A 20198-nucleotide genomic window follows, 5' to 3' on the forward strand; every position below is an offset into this window, starting at 1 on the left:
TCTCCATCTGTCTCTGTGTGTATGTGTGTATTTTTATGGTCTGTGTGTGTGAGTGTGTGTGTCTATGTGTGTGTGTGTCTGTGTGTGTGGGAGTGAGTGTGTCTGTCGTGTTGTGTGTGTTGTGTTGTGCGTGTGTGTCTGTGTGTGTGTCTGTGTGTCTGTGTGTGTGTGGTGTCTGTGTGTGTGGGACCCAAAGGATTTGTTCAGGAAGCTATACATTGCAATATATAAGCGAAGACAGACAAGCAGAATAGAAGTTTGGATGTCCTGGGGGGCTTTGCCATGGCTACATCTAATCAGTGGCCATGTTTTGTAAACACGCTAGGAAGCCTTTGATGTCTGTGATGTCATCTCTTTTGATCTGCAATCGTTAACGACCGCAGCTGTTGTACCTTCTTAACCTGTCAGCTAATGGACCACATGCTCCTTAGACAGTGAAACCAGCTCCCAAACAAATGGTCATTGCGGCAAGTGCTATGATAGAAAGAAAATAACTTGCCCATGAGCACCTGAAGGCCTTTGTGAACGTATTGATGTAAATTCATGTGGATAAAGTTATAAATGTGGGCGTATCAGCGATTTAACAAAAGTGGTTCGCTCTGCGTTTTGCTCAGAAATGGGGACTAGTTAGTAACATTACAGTGAATGGAGAATATCCTGAATTCTCGTCATTTGAAAGCTCGCTGAGCAAAAAGTATATTCCTATCACATAAATGAGCACATTGCTGAAACTAGAAAGAATACCTACGTTTGATGTACAAACTGTCCATGAAAAGTTGAAGTGTTGGCGTGGGAGCAAGTTATAGAGAAACGGAGTAAGATATATTTTCGAAGCCTTTCACTCTGATGACATCACTCCTCACTCTAACAAATGCAATACACACCCATTATAAATCCAGAAACATCATAATGTACACCATATGAAACAGCTTTTTTCACAAAAACTGTAAATATGTCAATCTGAAAAGCCATAGTCGGATAGCTGAATATTTTGTGAACGTTTTAAGTTTGAACCATGAATGTAGGTGAAAAATGTAGGAGGAGATACACTTTAAAGCAGAAGAAGATTTAAAGGATTTGAAGCTTGCTCTCATTGACTTTAATGTTAAAAAAATTGTTTTAAAGCTTAATATTTGAAAAAGTATAAATAGCAGAAAAATTGCTGAAGAAGTCCCATCATCTGCTGAAAGCTGAAGATTTGAAAAGTTGAACGGTTTTAAATAGCTGAAGTATGCGAAGATACAGAGAGCCAAACAACGTACGGAATAATAAAAAGAAAAGATAATAAAGAACCGAATAACAATAGTTGGAATGCTGAAGCATTCCCCTAAAAAGAACGGTATAACAATAGTTGGAATGCTGTGGACAGCATTCCCACTAAAAATAAAGAACCGAATAACAATAGTTGGAATGCTGTGAAAAGCATTCCCACTAAATTAATGTTGAGGGATCAACTAAGACCACTGAAATTCTAAGAATGAGAACCACTGATTTACATAATTTCTAATCCTTTAGCCTTTGTGCCAAGGCTCAGTAATGTTTGGCCCTCATCCTCTGTACCCCACTACTTTATTTACTTTTTTGGGAAATAAATACTTTTTTGTTCATTTTATGAAACATTAATGAATTATTTACAGTTACATTTAGATATTTAGAGATCAGATTTTTCTCATGTTTACAACTTTGTGCACATTCAATATACCTCCTCCCATCTCTGTTGTCCGAGATTTGAGAGTTGTAATATAGTTGTGCTGTGCATGTCATTGCTACCCGTTCATATGGTGGATCTCACTCAGGACCGTTTGACAGACACAGAGGCCCATTTGACAAAACAGTTTGGAGAGGCTGTACGCTGCTCATTATCGGAGGTCTACGCACGGATGCACGCGGCACTGCCCACAGCAGAGCGGGTCCACCGCCGCGCTGCTCACCTCTATTTTACAGAGAGAGTGGACACGAAGCGACGACGGGTCTGTGATACTCAGAGCTCATACCTGAAGCCGAAATGCCTGCCCCCCCCCCACACAGTCTCTGAAAGCACATCTAGTCGATCATAAGTGGCTCAACAAGTAGATCTATAATAAACTCATCTTTAGAAATTTGACCGACAGCGTGAGAAATCGGGGTGGTGGCGTGTGAGCGTGTGAAACAGTCAAATGCGTGTGTCTCACGCCAATGCGTGAGAGTTGGTAGCCCTGGAGTCGGGAAGCATTTCTTTAAACCTCTCTGAAATTCCTTTATTTGAGTTAAATGAGTGGTGTTTAACTGCAGTGTTTAGACACCACAGAGCCTCCGCGCGCAGTGTTGGTGTGGCGCCCATGGCCCCCTACTACAGGCTGAGCCAGTCCTAAACTCTGGTTGTTCACCCAGCTATCAGAAAACTTGCATTTGCCCATTAAAAGACGACGATGGTTGTCCAGTCGTGTAAGATATGGCTTGAAGTAAGGTCTAAAATAAAATGTAAGCCAGCCATTCTGCTGAGCGCGCAGTGTTCTGAGATGATGTCGAACGACCACTGACTATGACGTCGCATCAAACAGACGGAGACCAAAGATCTTATGTGCCCGCACGCAAAGCCCATATTTAAACGGACTAACGCAACGCAGGATAGAATCTCAATCAGAATAGGACACCTGATAGTCTGAAAAAAATATACCTAATTTAAAAAAAAATACCTCTGACACTAAATTTAACACTTTTAATGGCATAATTTGAATAATTTAATTTATTACAATTTGATTTATACTTTTTTAAAACCCCGCGGACACCCTGAAGAAAGGGAGTGTTCAGCAGCAGATTATAGATAATAAAAATATATATATATATATATTATATATGTATATATAGCCTATATATTTAGCTAGACAGACAGTATTGATAGATATATTTAGAGAGAGAAAGATAGATAGCTATAGCTAGCATACCGGTATAGCTTGCTATAGGTTAGCTAGGTAGGTAGGAAGGAGGTACAATTTGTCCGTGTTAGGCGGGCAGATTTTTCAAAGACGGACGTAACCAAGAACTCAAAGATCTGAAAGTGAAACACAGCTTAGACGGGGGATGTTGTTCGGCTTTTCACAAGTTTAGATCTAGCTAACGCTACGCCGCAGGACGTTAGCACAACAGCGTTAGCCTAGCCTCCTAGGTAAATATTACGAATGCCTTTGGTGTTGCCTATATATGTGTCCATTTTGTCAACATCATACATGTGGCATTAGTGTACCTTTTGTACCATAATTGTATTGAATGAAATAGTAAGCTTAGCTCCTACGAGATGGGTGGGTTTTTGTTACGTTACACACAAAGCTAACTGGCTATAGTTAGCCTGTATGGATGCTAGCGGATAAAGCTAACGTTGCGTAGCTAGCCAGCAACTTCGGCAGTAGAGTTTCGGTAAGCTAACCAAGACGGCGTTGTCGCCCACAATCAACCTGCAGTGGTGTTTGAAATGGAGACACGCATATCGTTTCTTTTCCCGGAGATCCTGGACATTATTTTCATTTATGACGTTACGTTAAATAAAGAGTAGCCCGAGTGTGGAGGGTCGCGTCTTACCACGAGCCGGTGTGGAAGCCGAGCTCCATCTGCGGCGAGCAGTCTGCAGACCAGGGGAATAAAGTTCCGATCCTCAGTTTAAGACCAAGTCTGAGCTCCGTGATTCATCCAAAGCCTGGACTTGTGTGGATGTTTCAACCTCACAGACAACGGACTCGGACAAGCTTTAAAAAAACTTTTGAAGGATGCAACGGTGTACAAATACGTGTACTGTTGAGTATACTGTGAACATGTTTTATGTTGTTCTCAGCTAATCATAATCCGTAAAATATTGATTTTGCTCCAACCTGCTCCTTCCTTATAAACTTCCATATGGATTTATTTTAAAGTGATGCGCTTTTTTCCTCAAATAAAAAGAACACATGTTAAATTTCTGTTCATTGTTGTTAAACCAAACTTTAATGTTTTCTGAAAATACATGTTTTTCCTATTAATCAACGTCCTAATAATATTACTGCAACTCATCAACTCACATCTGGGGTAAAGCTATTGTCATACAGTTGCTCAAATGCTCAGTACTAGTACTACTATAGCAGTGGTAATAGTAGTGGATTGGTGTTTATATCGTTTCTAACACTGCTATATGAGGTATCACCATATCTTATTCTGTGTTCTTTAGATTGTATGACATCAAGGGGAATGGCTGTAATGGCCCAGAATGATGTCTTGATACTGTCATAAGACGTTTTTACAGCCTGCCTGTCTGCAGTGAACTTCTTGTTTAGGGATAAGGAGCCTTTCATATGCCTCAGTCTAAAGGAATGGTAAAGTTAATATAAACAATTACAATACTGGTGCGTGCTGGTTGGGGGGGGGGACCATGATCCGGCCTAAAATGTCACAAACGGATTTAGGCATCGTCAGACCAGCTGATCGCGGGGCGAGCTTCCGGGACCGGAGGTTCACTCGCCTACACCACCCGCTCTCCACCACACACACTGGCACCGGCCAAACAGCGACACGTTTTCACCGGAGGACGAGGTAAACACTTAGAATTAACACTGGGGGGGATGCCTTCTATTCCTATATCTAGATAAGTGTACCAGTACTTATCTGAACTAACGACATAATCCCTGTCACTAGATCGAGAGAAAACGTTGACGTTCACTCAGTGCTATTAACTGACAGTAAAAAGTAAAGTCATTGTATGCACTGCTGCGTTGCTAAATAAAGGAGATAAATGAAGGAGACTTCCCCACAATCTTGACAATTCCTCATTTGCCCTCTCACGTCTGTCAGGTTCGTAATTATTCGGCTGCTGGCCTTTCCTCCTCTTCCTCATCCCAGTCACTCACCGTAGTTCTAGTGCCAGGCTGAGACCTAACTCCCTTGAGTGACTCCATAAACCCGCGAATACCAAAAATGACCAAAAACTAACTTTTAAAACTATTTGGAGACATTTTTAAAAATTATATACATATCTTGAGTGCTTTTTGTACCCAATAATCAACAGTGGTGGTTAACTTGCAACATGGGCTTTAAAGCTGCTAAGAATGACAAGAATACAATAGTTAAAGATTGTGTAGAACAGAAACTTCAGAGCTTCAAAGCAACGCTCGGAGTAAAAGGCTTGACTTTCGAGAATTGTGATGAAGCAGGGAAGACAATACTTAGTTTTTGCCGGAAAGATAAGTTCAAGAGTGTAATTGCTTTATTAAATCATGGCTCAGGTAATGTCTTCAAGGACAGTTCACTGTACAAGCTCGATCCTTTATTGGGGGACGGCATTCTCAGAGTTGGTGGTCGCTGGCAAAGCTCAGCTCTACCAGCAGAAACCAAGCATCCTGTTATCCTTTCAAAGCACTTGCATGTTTCCCAGCTGATTTTACGCCATATCTATCAACAACTAGGACACACTGGTAGAAACCAAATGTTGAACAGACTTCGACAAAGATATTGGATAATTAATGTCAACTCTGTTGCAAGGAAGACAATTACAGAATGCACTGTTTGTAAACGTTGCAGAGCAAAAGATTTACCTGACTTACCTGAGGAGAGAATTATGCCAGACAAGGTTCCTTTCACGGACGTCGGAGTTGATTATTTTGGCCCCCTAATGGTTAAAGGAGGCAGAAGTCTTCCAAAAAGGTATGGAGTACTTTTTACCTGTCTGACCAGTCGTGCAGTACACCTGGAAGTGGCACAATCCCTTGACACCTGCATTAATGCTGTGTGGAGATTCTTTTGTAGAAGAGGTCCTGTGGCAAGTTTAGGGTCTGATAATGGCACGAATTTCGTCAAGGCAAACAAAGAGTTGAAGTCTTGCATCTTTGAATAATGCGAAAATCCAGGGTGCCTTAATTCAAGATGGAATTTAGAGGAATTTTAACATGCCAGCAATATCACATCAAGGTGGCATTTGGTAGCGCCAGATTCGCTCAGTAAGAAGTATACTTACCTCTGTTCTTGGACAGCAAGTATTGGATGATGAAGGTCTGCAGACGCTGTTTTGCGAGGTGGAGGCAATACTGAACGACAGACCCATCACAAAGATGACCCCAATGACCTCAACGCCCTCGCGCCAAATCATATCATTCTGCTGAAAGCAAAACCCATTCTTCCACCAGGACTCTTTGAGAAAAGTGACTTGTACATAAGGATTTTTTTTCTGTCATAACTAACCAGGCTGAAAAAAGGCCTGAATGGAAGGCAATACATTGATGGAAAATCTGAGTACTTGCTTGTGATGCAGGAAAGACAAAAATTGGCTAAGGCAAGAAGAAGCTTCTCTCCAGGTGACATTGACATTGACGCTACAGCTCCAAAAGGATCCTGGATGATGGGCCGAGTTTTGAGTACCTAAGTAGTATGTCTGACTCTAAGGGACTGGTTCGTTCTGTGTGCCTCCAAACTAAGACCAGTGTGTTAGAGAGACCTGTAACGAAGATCTGCCTGCTACTGGAGGCAAAAGTGTAGCATCATGGACAACTATTCTCTATCTCTTACAGCAATTGGATGAAGGAGAACAAAATTGATATAGGGAAGTTAGAGTATAGGTAGAGTATAGCTCCCTTTATAAAAATAAAGAAAGGTAATTGTGAGTTTACACTTTTCACAATTAGGGGCCGGAATGTTGGAGCTATTAATTATTTTGTTATATATAATAGCTAATTTAATTTCAGTTTTGCTTGAATTATACAGCTACATAAATTTGTTTATCATTAGTATTTTATTTGGGTTATTTTTAGTGCATTTGTTTTGAAGGCAGGCAGCCTTAGCCACCAGGTGTAGTCCACATATATGGGTGAACAGGTATGTGGGAGGTAGACACCGGGGAGGGCTGAGTTTTTTTTTTTTTTTTTTTCAGAGTCACAGAGTTACAGAGCAGAGTTGCAGAGTAACAGAGCCAGAGACACCATTGATCCTTTCTTGTGAAATGTTTGTAAGCCGAGAAATGGTATTAATAAAACTCACAGAATGCCATCTCTGCCTGGACAATGAAAGTTTTAATCTCTGCATAAGATATACTCCTTCGGTGCCTCAGTGGCCATTGAACATCGTGTCGCACAAAGACACGGCGGTTGGAACAAAAGATCGCAAATTTAGACTTATCAGACCAAAGCCAAGATTTCCAATGGTCTAATGTCCATTCCTTGTGTTTCTTGGCCCAAACAAATCTCTTCTGCTTGTTGCCTCTCCTTAGCCGTGGTTTCCTAGCTGCTATTTGACCATGAAGGCCTGATTTGCGCAGTCTCCTCTTAACAGTTGTTCTAGAGATGTGTCTCTGTGTTGCAATTATCTGGTCTCTAATCTGAACTGCTGTTAACTTACGATTTCTGAGGTTGGTGACTCAGATGAACTTATCCTCAGCAGCAGAGGTGACTCTTGGTCTTCCTTTCCTGGGGCAGTCCTCATGTGAGCCAGTTTTGTTGTAGCGCTTGATGGTTTTTGTGTCAATTTAACAAACTGACTGACCTTCATTTCTTAAAGTAATCAGGGCCACTCGTTTGTCTTTACTTAGCTGATTGGTTCTTGCCATAATATGAATTCTAACCGTTGTCCAATAGGGCTGTCAGCTGTGTATCAACCTAAAGTCCGCACAACACAATTGATGGTCCCAACTCCATTAATAAGGCAAGAAATTCCACTAATTAACCCTGACAAGGCACACCTATGAAGTGAAAACCATTTCAGCTGACTACCTCATGAAGCTCACTGAGAGAACACCATGGTTTTGCAGCATTATCAAAAAAGCAAAGGGTGGCTACTTAGAGGCATCTAAAATCAAAGACCTATTTAAGAGTTATTTCACACTTAATGTTAAGTACATAATTCCACATGTGTTCATTCATAGTTTGGATGCCTTCAGTGAGAATCTACTATGTAAATAGTCATGAAAATAAGGAAAAGCATTCAAGGAAAAGGTGTGTACAAACTTTTGGCCTGTAACACACACACACACACACACACACACACACACACACACACACACACACACACACACACACACACACACACCACACACACACACACACACACAACCACACACACACACACACACACACACACCACACCCACCCACACAACACACACACACACACACACACACACACAAATAAATGCTGTGCATTGTTCACACAGGTGTCAGAATGACTGGATCTCAAAATTTACTTACACAGCAAAGCTAATATCATATGACTGAATTAATCTGATCATTTACGGTATATAGATTGTATACAGGGCCAGCCTGGTAAACTGTCAAGAGTGTGTGCATACCATGTTTGTGCTCCTGTTGTAGCGTCCATGTTGTCTTTGTTGGTCGGCAGAATCACTGGCACTTAATGTAACAGAGGAAGCAAACTTCCCACACACGGCCACTCTGTTGTTGATCAATCTGCGATTTAAAGCAAGCACATAAAATGGTTTTAACAAACCACATAATGATACTGGTTACAACTAATACACATGAATCTCTTTATGGACTGGACGAAGCAACGCAAAGCGATACATTTTGTTTTGTTTAGGCTGTGTGGGAAAGATGAATAAGAACTGTATGCTCACTAGTCAGCCACGTGCCATGCACCGCAGGTTTTCTACCTCGTTCCAATCGCCAACAGCTGTTTAGACACTCGTAACTAATAAACACGCTAGTAGTCACTAAACACAAACAACGCATTCATTTTCAACCCAGTTGTATGTTTTTTACCAAGACACAAGGAATATTCTTTCGCATTTTAACTCATGTTATTTATATTGACTGCCATTTCATGTATGAAGTTAAGAAGCCTGCCTGTGTCTGTCATCGGGCAGTGGGCAGAGAAACATGGACAGAGTGGAGCGGAGACTCGAAAAGAAGAGCAGACAGATTGAGTCATATACTTTAATAACAGCAACCAAATTAGACTGTATGAAATTTATTTGATGCCCAACCCTACTGGTGCCAGTAATCTAATAACAGTACACAAAATTGTCTAACTTTGACTCAAGTTACCAGCTAACACTAGCGCTAGCTTGATGCCTTGGTTGCAAGGTGCTACCAAATGCTAAACATGACATTTTTAGGTGACCAAAATGTTCCACTCAACTTTGATGAAATTGAAAACACACAGTGAGAGGGTCAAAAATTAAGATGAAAACACGGACAGTCTCGACCAAAGATTCTCTATTCATAGAGACCATGTGACATCACTGCTTTGTCATCGCTATTTTTGTGTCCGGTCACAACTATGAGACCCACATATAACATTACAAGACCTAAGTAACCACAATTACCAGAAGAAATGGATATGCTAAACACACTAGGGTTGCACCATATGCGGAAAATATCTAATTGCGATCATTTTGACTGACTGATTGTGATATAATTCCCTTCATTCTTTTTTCTGTCATTATTCTCATTTTCATTAAAAATTAACATTGAAAGAAATTAAAATGATTAGTGTGATTTTTACCAAACAAAGATTTTTTTCTTTAGTTTGTAGGATACGATTTGTAGGCCAGGACGTCTCTGCAGCACCACAATGCTTAATTCAGGTTGGTTAATGGCAAAATTTATGGTTTGACATATATTTTGCCATTAACAAATATGGCGATTTGAATATTGCACTAGTCCATATTGCGATTCCTCTCCATGTTGCACCCAAAGTTATGCCCTTGCTTCAGATTTAATATTGGACATATCTACATATCTTTATGCAAACCCTAGATTCATATTGTTAACCAACTTTAGGCAATATATTTGGGATTTGCACCTCTGGTATTTTAGTTTGTTATTCTCTTCTTTATATTTACTCCCATTCATTCTTTGGATTGCAACGACTGCACGTAACATCAGTAAGTCGATTTTTTAATTTAGCCTTTTTAATTTCTATTGTATTATTTGCATGTTTTAAATTATGTGGTTTGATACTTTGTCCCTGTGTCTGATATTTCTGACAAAAACATAAATCTTCCCTTGCTTGTTGAAGTCTGTTTACCAACAACGCAAAGACGCCACACATCGCTTTATTTAAAGTGTTTCTCAATTTGTCTTTACTCTAACGAGAAAGTAGACGTTAAAGCTGAGGATTAACCGTTTGTTTTATGATAAACGTGCATCTGGTTAACCGAACTCCAGACGCTTCTCTGTACTTTTCTGTGGTAACCATTGCGCTGACAGGGGCCCATACAGCTTTACGTAAACCTGTAACGTTCCACACAGGCGCGGATTAAGTGGCTTAATTATTGGAACATGAAAATATTAGGTGCAGTATGCCGCGCGACAACATCGTAATATGAAAATGAATTTGTGAAACGGCCATGGCTTTCTGTGGAGCGACATGTTCCATTTGCATTAGCTTAACACTATGCTAATGCTAACTAATGTGTTCCATCCATGTGTGTAGGCCTACGTCGGTTTAAGAGATTTGCGTCGGTTCCCTTAAACCACATATCGTGGCATATATGCTAACGTTACACGTTCATTTCACAGACTTAACATTTATAGATGGGTTATTCACCACGGTTTACCTTACTGTTCTTGCTTGCTGCCACGGCCTGTCTATGCCACAACCCAACTCTTCTACTGTATCTGCTTTACGGTAGTAACGTTAGACAATTTGGACATTTGCAGCCCATTTGTTGCTGTGGGGTCACCTGTCACTGTTTCTTTAGCTATGGTTGTCGGTACCATAGACATATAAAGAGTAGACGCCGCATCGACCGCTACTGCCTATTGGCGCCGACGAGCCGTGGGGCCGCCATCTTGGACCGGTCACCCGCTCCACTCAGTGTAATGTGTTGGGCAGCTGAAATGAGCTGTCAGCGCGTTTAATTAATCAATCTCACTGAATACCGAACTGATTTTCATGTTTTTTTTGCTAAAAAGGTCATACATGTAGCTATGAAACAGGACACATGGTTAGGCGTATTTTAATATTCATAATGTGCTTAACAGTAATAGAATATTCTGATATGATATAAAGTCACCAGACGTCCGAGATCAAAACTGGGAACATAATCACCGAAAGGGAGAAGAATGGTGACATTTCCAGTTTGACTATCAATCTATTGAAAAACCTAATGTGTCTTTAAAACAGAACAGGGACAGAGGTAGTTAGTGAATATTGCAATATCAATATGAATTCCGATATTTTTAAACATATGTAAAATTACAAAATAGATTCATAAAAATTAAACAAGTTTTCTTTATTTCAACTGACAGTCATACATTAGTGCTGCTTCTGGACACGCAGAATAGGTCATACTCACTTATGTAACAATCTGCTGTATAATGATATTGCGTTTATATGTCTTGCACCCTAACAAGCACGCGTACCAGTACTTGTTTAAAGTAGCAGGATGAAATGAAAAGTGGCAGTTTTTATTTAAACTGCACATTTACTTGGTTGAATCTCCCTTAAAAAGTCACAAATCTTAAGTTATGCAGCAATTTTCAAAACACAGATACAAAATGCTTTACAGAACCCAGAGTGAAAGCGATGAGATAAAATGCAATCACAAGCACAAAGAGTTGATGAAACACAAACAAACAAACAGATTTACAGTAAACCGTACACCGCTCGCTAAAACCCCTGAAAGAGGACTGTTTTGCAGAGCTTCTTTCTCGTGCTCCCTTTCTGCAGTTCAAGAGAGGTGAGTTTTGCAATGTGGTGCAGCCTTATTTTGAAAAACACAGACACAACCAATGACAACAAGTCAGAATGATGGTTGTCGATGCCAAACTGTGTCTCCTCAATGTGTTCCTCAAGCAGAAAAACGTCCTCCGTTCCAACCTCCTCCCGTACGATGTGTGTGACTGTTGACACATTGTCGAAGCTCGGCGGATCACCTTCTCTGCAGCTCTCAGCACCTTACTATAATAATAAAAATACATTGTATTTATATAGCTCTTTACACAGTGCTCAAAAACATTTAGAACAGATAAAATAAAGCAACCTTATATACAAAGACTTTTAAAAAAAAGAAGAAAATCAAACCTTCACTGTGCCTCGTGAAGGAATCACTAGGCCACCATTGTTTTTCAGGGTCAGAAGGTGGTAGCTGTTATTAAATGAAGATGGTACAGCATCTCTGACCAAGCTCGCACGGCACACATCACAGGACAGCTTGACATTGATATTAAACGAGATCGCTCCAGTCAGCAGAAACAAGCTACAATGTACGTTAATAGGATAATTGTCCAGCTTGTATTTACGTTCGTAAAAGTGCTCGTTTAGCTGCTAACAGACTCAGATTAATATTCTAAGTGTCTGACAACATTATGAAAGGATTTCTAAGGAGGTCGACCATTCTGTTAAAGATTAAGATCCTTTTTAAAACATAAAAGTCCGCGAAATTGCGTTCGCTAAACCCACCAGACTCCATGTAAATAATCAGTGATTTTAGCATCGTAAAACACGGCTTCTAACACCTCTCTGAGCACCGCTGGCTCTGGCGGTCTGGAGTCTGCGGGTGTTGGGTGTGCGACTATCGGCTACGTTTTGTCATCATTTTCTTTCTTTCATTCCAATTTCGGGTCTGTCAGTCACAGTGAAAACCGGGGACATTTACGGGGACAGGTCCAGCCGGGACAGGTCGTCAAAATCGGGGACTGTCCCGAAACCGGGGACGCCTGGTCACCCTACTATGGCAGGGACATAACACCGGTGAACAGCAGCCGGTACAGTAACATAGCCTAGCTAGCTAGCTGGCTACGATGTCAATACAGTAATATCAAAGACCCTTGATCCTTCTCAACTCTCTGGTAATATTCTATTCACAAAGTACAACCAATAGTACGGTAATGTTAATCTTACTTGTGAAAAGTAATCCCCCGAGCCCTGTTTTCAATGGTCCGCCGATTTGAACAGGAATATGCTGCACAGTGCTCTGGCATCTTGTGTCTTCTGCTGCTAAGCAACGAGTATGACCGGTCCAAGATGGCGGTTGAATTTCTCGCGCTGAGCTGCCAATGCGGCGTCTACTCTTTATATGTCTATGGTCGGTACAATGTGAGGAGCGTGCAGATTTGAGTCGCGCATGCTCAGATGTAAACGGTTTACGGCACAACGCATCATACCCGATGATAGTCGAGCCAGACCGGCTCTGGTCGAGTGCAGATGTTAATTGCGCATGCTCAGATTTAAACGGCTTACGACATCAGAATCAGTGTTTTTTTGCCAGGTATGAGGACACTTACGAGGATTTTTTCTTTGGAGCATCGTTGCTCACAATGTGCTCACACATACAAAACAACCAAAACAATATACACACAAACAACCAAAACAATTACACACACATACACACAGCAAGGCTGGGTTATGGCTTTGACCCAGCATGTTGGGTTATATTTTCTACCCAACAATTGGTTAAAATAACCGTGTTGTTGGGTTAAAACATCCAAAAATGGGTTAGAAAAATACAACCCATATTCTGGGTTATCTGTTTGTTTGTTTTTCAATTAATTTTTGCATTAAGAAATGTATTGATGAAATTATGAAATATCCAAAAAAATCCCAGCATTTTGTTTTATTGCTTCAAGCCAAAAAGTCACAACTTCTTAAACTTCATGCATTTAACTTTCAAACCAACTTTTAAATCTTAAAGTGCCCAAAAAACAATGTCTTTTTCTGGGATTTGGGGGTTATTTGTGTCTCTGGTGCTTGCGCGCGCACACACACACACACGCACACACACACACAATATAAACCATCCATGGTGTCTGAGTGAGATCTGGTTCCTGAATATCCTCTGTCTTCAGTGCAGAATCTGGGCACTTTAACTCAACCATGTGCCATAGCCTACATACAAATTAAAAAACTACATAGTAGCAATCTGAGCATTAATTTGACAGCGTTTGATTCATGTTCTGGTCCCTGAAACACGGTCGTCTGGATGAACTCCCAACATTAGCACAAAGTTTTGGAAAACCGACATCGAACACAAAAGGCCGTGAGACAGACGTCCACAGCAGCCAAAGAGACGGCTGCTCCAAGGCCCCCCCCCATTCCCAATGACAAAAGCTTGTGAGCACTGATGTCCTTCCCCCAGCATTAGAACGTATGGGGGCTCTGTGCTGGATCTCATCAGGTACTCGGCCATGTTGTCGCAATCTGAGCAAAAAAAAAAAAAAAAAAAAAAGAATGAATAAATACAAATATATTATTCCTAACAAGCCTTGGTAGCCTAGCCTTTGCCTAGTCCTAGATTTCAAGAATAAATGACATATCAACATGAAACAAAAAACAAGGAAACTTGATTAATCAGATATAGAACCTCATTATATGAGCTGATATCCAATAATCACATTACTGGATATGAAAACAGTAAATTTTGATTGGATGTGACGGATATTAAAAGAGACGTCTGAACTCAGAGGCTGGACATGGATGAAGGCCCTGGCGTCTCCAGGCTGCTGGGACGGACAACTCTTGTCTGTAAGGTGCAGCTGGGAGTAGATCCGGCAGTAGCTGCAGGGCTATATTATATGTTTGTCTGTAACAATTTATAAAAATGCAATAAAATAAAATGCATGCAATATTAACATTTGTAACTAACCTATGCAGCTTAGAGTTGGACAATTTTTTTTGTGTGAATTCATAAAGGTCCATTCAACTATGCTGGGCTGATTTAGCATCAGCTCTACAAAGCCGACTGAACTGTGAACTAGAGGACGACAATGGGACTAGAGCTGCACAATTAATCGCAATTTTATGGAAAATCGTATCATGAACTAGTGCAATATCCAAATCGCAGGGGGGCGCAATATTTGTTAAAGGCAAAATATGTGTCAAACCGTTGTAAAATAAAGTACTGTGGTACTACAGAGATGTCCCAGCATACAAATTGTATCCTACAGTCTAAAAAAATAAATAAATAAAAAAAAAAATCTTCAATGAAAATTAAAGTAATTATACAATTCTCTGATATTGTTAGTCATATCGCAACTGCAACATCAGTCAAAACAATTGCAATTAGATATTTTCCTAAAATCGTGCAACTATAATTATAACCCAACACCAATCTGGAGTCCAACAATAACTCAGTGTGGACGTCAATAGGTTTTATACGAAAACACAGAACGCACACAGAGCATCCAGTTTAACACCTTTTAACACCTCCTCTCTCTCTCTTTCCTCACGGGACTCTCCTGGGACACAATCAACCGGAACTGACATAGAATTGGTTTCAGTGCGTCAAAATAAAAAGTAGGGAAAGGGAAAGTCATTTCCTAAAGAAATCTAAGTACAATAGAAGGCAAAGATACAAAAGAATATGTAAGACACAAACAATGACTGGTTTTAAGTAATTTTGTAAGATTGTAGCTCACCATGCCTGGAGTGTCCAGTAAGCGTGGGAACTCTGTGATAATGTCCAGCAGTGATGTCGTCCCATTAGCTCGGATCCACGGGGCCTGATGGAGAGCAGTCTCCAACATGTGTTGGCCAACCTGGGACTGGGGCCAGATGTTGGTTTTCAGCCACTCTGTCAACTGGTTGGTCCGCTCTGGAGTTATAGTTGGTTCTGTGATGAGCAGAGAAATGAATAAGTTATACCAAGTTGTGAAATATTAAGACATCTCCTTTTTGAATAGGGTGGGCCGGTTTCCCATACAAGGATCAAATTTAGCCCTGGACTACAAACAAAATGAAGAGTTACGTAAAGAGTTGAATCTCTAGACATGAAACTGGCCCATAAAGTTGAAGAAAGAAGTACGTTACAAACAGGGTAGAGGAGAAGTCAAATTCACTTCTAAATGGAGGAGAAAGACGTGTTGCTGTAGGCCTACCTGGCAAAATAACTCGGTGTGTTGTGGCACTTCTGATGTTAAATATACCCGTCTGCCAGAGTGGAGCCTTTCTCAAACATTGCGGAGACGCTCTTCCAGAAAGCCTGTTGCGTGCCGTCTCCCTGGGGTGAACCATGCCTCCTAAAGTTTAGAAGTGAACACAAATGATTTAAAAAAAAAAAAAAAAAACATTTTAGGTAATAACTAGTCAGAAGCAACTCTGAAATTAGAATAAAGCTGAGCCAACAATGGATCACAATAACTTGATTAGCGTTAGCTAGCTAGCTATATGCTGAGTCACTGCACCCAGGGTGTTAGCTAGCTAGCTAGCTATATGCTGACTCACTGCAGCCAGGCTGTTAGCTAACATTACCATAGCTAAATATTAACAATACAGAAGTAACCCTAAACACAAACGTACCTTGTACCTGTTGGACTGCTTAACACATAAGAGATATCAAGTCTCTTACTTTATCATTGTGCTGTTTTGCGTTATTATCAGGTTATATAGTTTTAGAGCTCAGGCCATAACGTTAGCGCTAGCCAACGTTCCTTTTTCCCTTCGTCATCCTAACTGTCAAGGGCGTCAACGGCTACTCATAACGTTAACGTTATATAGTTAATTAATTCCGTGTAAGGGTGTTAGTGTGTTTACAGGAACCAAATTGGTCCGTGTACGTTTTGGGTCCGTGTACGTTTTGATCGTTTGTTTTTTCGTTTGAACCACAAACGAAATAACGAGAAACCACCGTTTTTCGTTTGTCGTTTCAAACCAAAAACAAAGAGACGGTAAAAAGAGAGCCGTTCTTCCGTTTTGGTTTCTGAAGTCAAAAAAACGAAAAAACGAGTAAACCAATTTCAAAACGGAACGTTTTTTGTTTTTTGAAATTCTTATTTTCATTTCTCCGTTTGAAGATCTACATTACAAGAAAGACAGGTGGGCCGGAAGTATAGTAAATATAGCCTATAAAAATAAAAGCCAAGCTTTTATAACGGGTAAATTGTGCTGCACTAACGTTATACCAGAGTAACGTTTAGAAGAAAAAAAATCAATCAATAAATAGGCTGATATGAACCTGGACCCAAAGAAAAATGTTAGCAACAGTAGTTTATTATAGTTATTTAATATCGAGCCAATCCACGTGCACATCACCAGCCCCGTTTAATCAGCGCATTGTTTGGTTCAATACAGTTATAGAGGGTAACCTGAGAACTTGTGTGTGCAGAGTTGGTACTGTTAGCACTATATTAAATAATTAAGTTCATATTTAATGTGGTTTCCCCACAATGGACCAAACTGTTCCCCCTTCAACCAGCAGATGGCAGTCTTTAAATGACTGACTGTAATGTGCCTATGGGAACTGTTTTAAATCAAGATTACTGATACAGATGTATTTATTGTTGTTCACTTCATTTGGTTTTTGATTTATTTGTAACCTAGCTATCACCATCATCATCATCATCATCATCACTATTCACCCCAATCCAGAGTTAAACCTGCATGCCCTTCTGTTTTAACCTGATTCTAACACTGCTATCAGCTTCTGCAGCTCAGACAACAAACTCACATCAGAAATGTCCTAATGTAGGCCATCTGGGGTTCCTCACATGAGCTGCTTGCTTCCTCATCCTTCCACAACATTTCAATCATTTTAAGGTCAGAACTTTTGACTTGGCTTTTCCAAACATTCATTTTATTCTTCTTTAAGGTAGGTGGGTAGATTTATTTTGTCACAATATAACAGGTTATATAGTATGAAGTATAATTGAGTTTGTAACTCCCTTCTCTCATAGCAGAAGATGTAAGTTAATATACTGTAGAAGCAATTATAAAAATGGTAAACAGAAATAAACTCTAACTAGTAAAGCAGTGCTGGGGATGAATTAGATGTGAGAGTCTGAGAGCTTTGGAAGAAAAGCTGCTCTGCAGTCTGGTGGTGCGGCAGCAGAAACCTCCATATCCCTTCCCAGAAGGCAGCATGGTGATCAGGCTGTGGCTGGGGGGGTACTGTCCTTTAGGATCCTTTGGGCTCTGCGTATGCACCTCACTCCTGATATCACTGAAGCTGGGGAGATGGGTACCAATGATCCTCTGAGCAGTTTTAACCTCCCGCTGTAGAGCCCTCAGGTCCTGGTCATGGTCCTGGTCCTGGGCTGTGCACATCCCATGCCAGTTTGGGATGTTTCCAGTCAGGATGCTTTCTATTGCTCCTCTCTAAAAGCTGACAATAACTTGGTGTGGGAATTTGGCTGATGTAGTCAGGAGTGTGTGTAGTTTTTATTTTAAGAGGGTTGTTGTTGGGGGGCCTGTTAAATTGAGTTATGTTCATCTGTTGCTGACCATCGTGGTGATGTCATTTTAGGCAAATAATAAATTATTAACTTGTTCAAATTCTTTCTATTATGTTCACTTGCAGAATAGTTAAGTTTAGTTGAAATGTCCCTTTGTTGTTAATCTATTGTTATTTTATGCAAATAATAAATGAATCAATTTATTTATTAAAATGTTTAGATTATGTTCACTTGCTTGTTGTCTATTACACACACTAGAGCCACACCCCCCACTGGACTGTAGGTCTATATGTGAGACATGTTTTTAAATTTGTGAGTGTCACAGTCAACTCCTAAAACAGTTCACGCAGTATAATAACACACATGGAAATCAGCCAAACATTATGACGAGAAAGAGCTCATTTTGGTGAGTAGGCTAATGACTTAAGCAGCAGGGCAAAGAAACGTGATTTGTGAAAGCAGTTATAATGAAAATAATGGAAAATGTTTAGCTTTCCAAAGTTACTGAACATAAAACTTATTTCTTTCATCTCCATATGACAGCAGTTTGCACACAGCAGGCATGGTGCGACACCTACTGGTCTGTTTTTGTAATCGTTTTGAACTGCCCTTGATGGTCCATTACGTGGAAACCACAATAAAGATACATTTATTATTTAATATAGCGCTAGCAGTACCAACTCTGCACACACAAGTTCTCAGGTTAGGCTACCCTATTACCAGCTGTATTGAACCAAACAATGCGCTGATTAAACGGGGCTGGTGATGTGCACGTGGATAGGCTCGATATTAAATAACTATAATAAACTACTGTTGCTAACATTTTTCTTTGGGTCCAGGTTCATATCAGCCTATTTATTGATTGATTTTTTTCTTCTAACGTTACTCTGGTATAACGTTAGTGCAGCACAATTCACCCGTTATAAAAGCTTGGCTTTTATTTTATAGGCTATATTTACTATTACTTCCGGCCCACCTGTCTTTCTTGTAATGTAGATCTTCAAACGGAGAAATGAAAATAAGAATTTCAAAAAACAAAAAACGGTCCGTTATTTGAATTGGTTTACTCGTTTTTCGTTTTTTGACTTCAGAAACCAAAACGGAAACGGCTCTCATTTTACCGTCTCTTTGTTTTGTGTTTGAAACGACAAACGAAAAACGGTGGTTTTCTCGTTATTTCGTTTTGTGGTTCAAACAAAAAAACAAACGATCAAAACGTACACGGACCTTTGACCCATCGTGTTGGGTCACAGTCTTTGACCCAACGTTGGTTTAAATCAACCCAACATAAGACCCCCAGCCCTAACCCGCTTTAGGCAGGTTGATATGGCAAGCCCTTTTAACATTAAAAGCTAAGTTCGACTATCCGGAATTAACATTGTATAGCAATAACGTCTTTATGACTAGTCATAATTACATTTCGGATAGTTGCAATTGTCGTTCAGATATCTGTATCGTGATTGTGACTAGTCAAAACGACAGATAGAGATATCTGTAATTCAGTTTATGACGTCATTGAAAACGTTAATCAACGCGTCACACATCTTAAATGACAATTGCAGATATCTGTAATTCAGTTTTGACTAGGCAAAATGAAAGTTAAAGATATCTCAAACGTCATTATGACTAGTGCAAATTACTGGCATGACGTTGTATGGCAAGCCATTTTAACATTTAAAAGCTAGACTGGATATGTGTTGCCGATATCTTTAATTCAGTTTTGCCTAGTCAAAACTGAATTACAGATATCTCTATCTGTCGTTTTGACTAGTCACAATCACGATACAGATATCTTGAATGACAATTGCAACTATCCGAATGTAATTATGACTAGTCATAAAGACGTTATTGCTATCTACAATGTTAATTCCGATAGTCGAACTTAGCTTTTAAATGTTAAAAGGGCTTGCCATAAAAAATGGCTTGCCATACTTCTGGTCCATTGCTTTAAACTGTCTATGGATAGACCTAGACGGCTCTCTTTTTTCATTGGCTCACAGGCGTTTGGATAGTTGGGGCGTGACTCCTGCTGTCGTACGTTTTTTTGATTGGCCGCAGCTCTTCAGACCGGAATATTTTGAAAGTAACTGGGTGTGTGCAGTTACGTTTTCTGTGTATTTTGCCCAACCGACACAACTTCGTA

General features: G+C 40.1%; 1 long non-coding RNA gene across 1 annotated transcript; it reads right to left on the bottom strand.

The window, feature by feature from the left end:
• Positions 1-131: 131 nt before the first annotated feature.
• LOC116679053 (uncharacterized) lies at positions 132-12962 on the bottom strand. Its single transcript, XR_004329434.1, has 4 exons — positions 12792-12962; positions 11461-11849; positions 11306-11391; positions 132-158 (listed from the first exon to the last, which is right to left on the bottom strand). It is a non-coding gene; the product is annotated as an uncharacterized LOC116679053 (long non-coding RNA).
• Positions 12963-20198: the final 7236 nt, after the last annotated feature.

Source organism: Etheostoma spectabile, unplaced genomic scaffold (genome assembly GCF_008692095.1).
Source record: "Etheostoma spectabile isolate EspeVRDwgs_2016 unplaced genomic scaffold, UIUC_Espe_1.0 scaffold00009205, whole genome shotgun sequence".
Classification (NCBI taxonomy): Eukaryota; Metazoa; Chordata; class Actinopteri; order Perciformes; family Percidae; genus Etheostoma; species Etheostoma spectabile.